Source organism: Sciurus carolinensis, chromosome 1, assembly GCF_902686445.1.
Source record: "Sciurus carolinensis chromosome 1, mSciCar1.2, whole genome shotgun sequence".
In the NCBI taxonomy this organism is placed as follows: Eukaryota; Metazoa; Chordata; class Mammalia; order Rodentia; family Sciuridae; genus Sciurus; species Sciurus carolinensis.
In genome coordinates this window covers 189,524,437-189,531,331 of record NC_062213.1, presented here as the reverse complement: position 1 = coordinate 189,531,331, position 6,895 = coordinate 189,524,437, and the positions used below count along the sequence as shown (strand labels likewise).

The following is a 6,895-nucleotide window of genomic DNA, read 5'->3' as shown; positions in this document are numbered from 1 at the left end:
ATCCCTGACCCCTACCCAACCTGGGATTTACCCCTTTCCCCACTGTTACCAGGAAAAATGCCTTCTGTCTGGGGAGGAGGAGGTGTGCATGAGAGGGTTGTTCTGTGAAGAAATAGTTTGATGGGCGGGGGGTGTAAACACACAAGGGGGATAGTTGATTGTAGGCAATGACATGATGACTTTGGCTTTGGAATGAAAAACTGGGACAGGTGTGTTTCTATGTAAGGGCAGGGGTGTGTGTCCAGCAGGGTGTCTGGTGTGACTTTGGGGTGACAGCGAGTGGTAGGATGTATATAAGACTGCTTTCTCTTAGGAAAATGGGAGGGGGGATGAGGAGGAAGACAGGAAAGTCAGTGGAGGGGCAAGGACTTTGGAAGGGTGGCCTTGCCCTGGCTGGGCAGCTTACCTCCACCATTGGGCACCTCCTGATGGGCCATTGGTCCCCATGTTTTATTTACAAATAAACATTTATCACTGCCTGTCAGGTGCCAGCCTTAGGGAATACAGAGATGAAGACACTTGTCCCTGCTCTTGGGGGAGCTTCTAGTCTACCAGGTTTGCTCTGTCGTCCTTCAAGGTCTGGCTCACAGACATCTCCAGGAGGTCTTCGATGGTGGCCACCCTCATCCCCAGCAGAGCACTCAGCAACTCCTGCCTGGCATTTCAGTGGCCCCAGCGGGTGGGTGTGAGGGATGTGTTCCTCCAGGTCAGGACTGGGTCTGGCTCACTTCCATGCCTCCAGAGCCTACACGGGTCCTGGCCAAGTAGCAATCTTTCTGGGCACAGGAATACATGACTCGGCCAAAGAACAAGAATTAACAGGAAGGGACTGAGTAGTGGCTCAGTGGTGGAGCACTGGCCTAACAGGTGTGAGGCACTGGGTTAGATTCTCAACACCACATAAAAATAAATAAGTAAAATAAAGGTCCGTCAACAACTAAAAAAAAATGTTAAAAAAAGAATGAACCGGTAAACAAATGAAAGTCCAGTGGAAAAATGAATAATTAAAGGTAAGAATGAATAAATTAAAAAATCAATGACTGAATAATCAAATGAATGGAAGAACAAAATTGATCCTGATTTGTATTTATTTATAACTTAAATATATATTGTATGTATGTGTGTATGTGTGTGTGTGTGTGTGTGTGTGTGTGTGCGTGGTCCTTGGGATTGAACTCAGAGGTGATTTACCACTGAGCTACATCTCCAGCTCTTTATTTTTATTTCATTTATTTTTTAATGGAGAGCATCTTTTTAAATTTTAATTAATTTAATTTTTTTTTTTTTTGGTATTGGGGATTGAACTCAGAGATGCCAAACCACTAAGCCACATCTCCAGCGATTTTTTGTATTTTATTAGAGACAAGATCTCGCTGAGTTGCTAAATGCCTCAGTAAGTTGCTGAGGCTGGCTTTGAACTCATGATCGCCTTGCAGGCAGTAGGATTACAGGCTTGTGCCTTGGTGCCCAGCAAGCGCTTTATTTTTCATTTACAGATTCTCACCAAGTTGCTGAGGTTGGCATCTAACTTGTGATCCTCCTGCCTCAGTCTCCCAAGTCACTGAGATTAAAGGCCTGTATCACAATGCCCTGCTTTATTTTTTGCTTTTATCTATCTATCTATCTATCTATCTATCTATCTATGTATTTATTTATTTATTTCAGGGCTGGGGATTGAACCCATGGCTTCATTTATGCTAGGCAAGTATTCTACCATTGAGTTATGCCCCCTCCCCCCCCAGTTATTATTATTTTTTATCTTGAGATATGGTCTTGCTAAGTAGTGGAGGCTGGTCTTGAATTGAGATCCTCCTTCCTCAGTCTCCTAAGTAGCTAGGATTACAGACATGTGCCACAGCACGCAGCTGGATGCTCCTTTTTAAAATACATATTGGATCACATTTCTTCCGTTTTTAAAATCTCCCAGTGGCTTACTTTTCATTTTGCTTGGAATAATAAAAATAAAATACAATAATTAAAAAAAAAAAAAAATCCAAAGGCCTTGCCATGGCCTCCCCCATCCCTTTCTAGTCCCACCATGAACCATCTTCCTCTTTAGCTCCACCGGAGTCCTCTTCAGTTCCTAGAGCACATTGAATGTTTGCCTCTGGGCCTTCTTGCATACTGTCCCCTTTTCCCTGGACACAGTTCCTCTTGCTCTTCACAGTACTGGCTCCTTTCCATTCTTCACTGGAAGTGCCATCTCCTCCCAGAGCCTTTTCTGACCACCTCAGCTAAGGAGGTCCCCTCATTCTGAGTCTTGGCACCTGGTTTTTCTTCTTTGTGGCCATTACCATCCAGAATGGTGTATCTCTGTTCTGAGCTCTGACCTCAGGGGACACCTGTAGTACTCAGCACAAAGACGGGGGCATTCTAGGCCTTGTTCACTCATGCAGAAGAGCAGTGAAGAACACAGACTGTTTGATTTGTAGAGCAGTCTGCCTCTTCCTGGCTCCATGATCTTGGACAAGCTCTCACCCTTCAGTAACTCGGTTTTCCTCATCTATAGATTGGGATAATAGTAGACCCCACCTCACAGAAGACTTGGGAGAAATCAGAGAGCTGTTAGACTAATGCTTGCTACATAGTAAATGCCATATAGGTGTTTGTTTTCATTCATTCACTCACTCATTCATTCAGCCAATTTGAGTCACTACTTGGTGGCTATGCCCAGTCCCTTTCCCCTGTGGGGCATTTGCCCCTATGTGGCACAGGAAAAAGCACAGAGCATACAGGCCACAGGAGGGGTCTTTTGAAACTGTCCACTCTCTGAACAGACTTCTTTCCTTACAACTCTGTGCTTACAAGTTCCTTTAAAACAAGTTCCTGATGCAAAAATGGAAGCAGCAAGCCTGTGTGTGTCCCATCTACTCATCCCTTTCCTCCTATTCTCACTTCTGCTTTCAACCAGCCTAGATTCTCTGTCCGTCCTTAGAGCCCTTCTTTGCCAAAATCCTGTCCTGCCCTGACACCTCTCCCTCCAGGGTGCTTGCCTGGGAAGCTCTGTCCTGCAGAGCTTCTGTCCTTCTCTCAGGGAGGAGGGGAAAACCACGTGCTCTGCAGACAGGGTCACAGCCCCAGTCTCAAAAGAGACCAACCAGGCCCAGCCATCTCTGGTGAGTTTCCCAGTGAACTGACTCTATCTCTGCCCAGATGGCCAGATGGTGCCCAGAACACCCTTAGTTCTGTCCTCCAACTTCCCACCCCTTTTCCATGTGGCTTCCGCATCCTTTCACCCTCAGAGGAACTTCACACCTGTAATCCCCTTTCCTACACCACATAGCTTCTCTCTCTCTCACCGAATTATCTTCTTGGCATACAAACACATTCTAGACTCTCCCATTTCAAAAGAAAAAAATTTGAAAATTAAGGATCCATCCTACCTTTTTGGGATGATGGTGCTCATTCGTAGTTGATGAGGGAAGGCACTTCTTTGGAGGAAAATGCCCGCTGGATGTGAGCACACAAGAGAGTGGCAAGCAGGGCACCGTGGCACATGCCCGTAATCCCAGCATCTTGGGAGCCTGAGGCAGGAGGATCACAAGTTCAAGGCCAGCCTCAGCAACTTAATGGGGCCCTAAAAAATTTAGTGAGACCCTGTCTGTAAATAAAATATTAAAAAGGACTGAGGATCTGACTTGGTGGTTAAGCACCCCTGGGTTTAATCCCCAGTACCAAAACAAACAAAAAGAAAAAAAGAGGAAAAAACAGAGAGAGAGAGAGAGAGAGAGAGAGAGAGAGAGAGAGAGAGAGAGAGAGAGAGAGAGACTGCCTACAGGTGGAGGGAAGAGACTTTAGGATGAACTTTACCTTGCCGGCATCTTGATCCTGAACTTCCCAGTCTCCAAGACTGTGAGAAAATAAATTTCTGTTGTTTAAACAAAGAAAGAAAAAGCAAGATGTCTGCTGATAACATAAAAAGAATGTGAGAATTAGAAAAATTGTTTTGTGATCCTAATTAAATCAATGATTTAGGGTTGCAGGTGTAGCTCAGGGATACACCATTTGCCTAGCATGCATGAGGCCCTGGGTTCAAACTCTAATTCCTAAAAACAAAGATCATTGATTTGAAGAAGTGTCAATGATGCTGTTTTAGTCTTCTTGGGCTGTCATAATAAAATACCACACATGGGGTGGTTTATACAACAGAAATGTATTTTCTTCCAGTCATGGAGGCCAGAAGTCCTAGATCAAGACGGAGCAAGGTGGGTTTCTGGTGTGGGCTCTCTTCCTGACTTGCAAATGGCCACCTTCTCACTATGTTCTCACATAGCAGAGAGAAAAGCGTGTGTATGAGAGAGAGTTTTGTCTGGTGTCTCTTCTTTTTGGCAATTCATCCTGTCAGGTCTTCATTTATTCTTTCTTTTTTTTTTTTTTTTTTTTTTTTTTTTTTTTTTGTGGTGCTGGGGATTTGAACCCAGGGCCTTGTGCTTGCAAGGCAAGCACTCTACCAACTGAGCTATCTCCCCAGCCCTTCATTTATTCTTAATTGCTTATGTTAAAGGCCATCTCTCCAAATAGAGTCACATTGGGGATTAGGGATTTGACATATGAAAGAGGGGCAAGATTCAGTTTGTAGCAGGTGCTAAGATAGCTAGGTAAAAGGTCGTAAAGAACAGCATGTTGCCAGGGACACAGGGTCACATAATCCCAAAGACTAGGGAGACTGAAGCAGGAGGATCACAAATTTGAGGCCAGCCTCAGCAGCTTAGCAAGATCCTGTCTCAAAATAAAAATGAAACGGACTGGGGGTGTGCCTCAGTAGTAAAGCACCCCTGGGTTCAATTCCCATTACCAAAAATAAAAAATAAAACCAAAAACCAAAGGCTCATCTGGTGGGTACCTCTAACGGACACTAAGCTGGTGGTATGCGCCTCCTCCTGAGGTGACTCTACAGTATATACCTTCTTTGTGAAGAATCTGTCATCTTCACAGCTGTTTAAACCAAGTACAATCAAGAGGTCAGCAAACCATGGGCCAAATACTGTCCCACCTGTTTTTGTGTAGCCCATGGACTAAGAATGGTCCCCTCCCCTCCCCTTCCCTTCCCTTCCCTTCCCTTCCCTTCCCTTCCCTTCCCTTCCCTTCCCTTCCCTTCCCTTCCCTTCCCTTCCCTTCCCTTCCCTTCCCTTCCCTTCCCTTCCCTTCCCTTCCCTTCCCTTCCCTTCCCTTCCCTTCCCTTCCCTTCCCTTCCCTTCCCTTCCCTTCCCTTCCCTTCCCTTCCCTTCCCTTCCCTTCCCTTCCCTTCCCTTCCCTTCCCTTCCCTTCCCTTCCCTTCCCTTCCCTTCCCTTCCCTTCCCTTCCCTTCCCTTCCCTTCCCTTCCCTTCCCTTCCCTTCCCTTCCCTTCCCTTCCCTTCCCTTCCCTTCCCTTCCCTTCCCTTCCCTTCCCTTTTTTCTTTTCTTTTCTTTTCTTTTCTTGTGCCGGAGATTGAGTCCAGAGCCTATGCATGCTGAGCATGGGCTCTACCACTAAGCTACACCCCCTACCCTGGTTTTCACATTTTTTAATGGTTCAACAAAATCAAAGGAAGGATAATATTTCATGACATAAGAAAATTATGTTAAATCCAAATTTCAATGTCCATAAACAAAGTTGCATTGGAACACAGCCAGGCTCCATTTATGTATCATGCATGGCTGCTTTCATGTTACCATGACAGAGCTGAGTAGCTGCGACCAAGACCGTATGGCAGGCAAAGCCAAAAATATTTACTTTCTGGTCTTTTACAGAAAAAGTTTGCCAAGCTCTGCTCTAGACTTAAGTTTCAGTTATAAGAGATAAGGGTTTAAAGGAGTAAGATAAAAAAACACTGAGGGAACTATCAGACCCATCTACAGTGTGAAACATTCTATAAGACAACTGACCTGGTTGCTTTTTTTTTTTTTTGGTGGCACTGGGGATTGAACCCAGGGTGCTCTACCACTGAGCTATATCCTCAGCCCTTTTTATTTTTTCATCTTGAGACAAGGTCTTGCTAAGTTGCCCAGACTGTCCTTGAACTTGTGGTTTCCCTACCTCAGCCTCCTTGCTGGAATTGTAAGCGTGTGCCTCCATGCCTACCTGACTTGGTCACTGACAAAGTAATTGTCATTAAAAAAAAAAAAAAGCAGGAATGGGTGACTATTTTATATCATAAGAGACATAAAAAAGACATCAGCACCAAATGTAATGTGCAAATCTTGATTCGGTTTCTTTTGGAAAAGCTGAGTGCTGTGGTCCATACCTGAAATCCCCATGACTTTGGGAGGCTGAGGCAGGAGGATCACAAGTTCAAGGCCAGCCTCAGAAATTTAGCGAGGCACTGAACAACTCAGAATAAAAAATAAAAAAATAAAATAAAATAAATAAAAGGGCTGGGATCTAGCGGAGTGTAGAGCATCCCTGGATTCCATTCCCCATGCCAAAAAAAAAAAAAAAAAAAAAAAACCAAAACATCTTTTAGAAAAACACCCAGCTTTCATCGTGTGTCTTGCTCAATGTGTTTTTCTTTTCTTTTCCATTTTTGGTGCTGGGGCTGGGAACTGAACCCAGGGCCTCATGTATGCTAAACATGTGCTCTACCACCGAGCTACACCCCAGCCCCTGTTGATCCATTTTTCTCTTTCCCTCCAGTACTGCAAGCTCTGCTAGGGCGGGGGTTTTGTCCATCTAACTTACTGCAGTCGGACCCATATCTTACAAGAGTCTGACACCCACGGGATGCTTAATGAAAGCTGGCTGAAAACGGGAATGAAGGAAAGAAGGAATTTTCTTGGGTTGGGGGATCCCTTCCCAAAGGAGGGCGTATCTAAGTTGATTCAGAAAAACAAATAGTAGGTCGCCCCCAGGTGAGATCCAGCTCAGTGCCTGGGACAGCACTCATTTTGGGGAGCTCGAGATAGCAGAATTCTGAC

General features: G+C 44.9%; 1 non-coding gene across 1 annotated transcript; it reads right to left on the bottom strand.

Moving 5' to 3' along the window:
- Positions 1-6,508: 6,508 nt before the first annotated feature.
- Positions 6,509-6,582, bottom strand: Trnaa-agc (transfer RNA alanine (anticodon AGC)). The gene has a single exon. It is a non-coding gene; the product is annotated as a tRNA-Ala (tRNA).
- Positions 6,583-6,895: the final 313 nt, after the last annotated feature.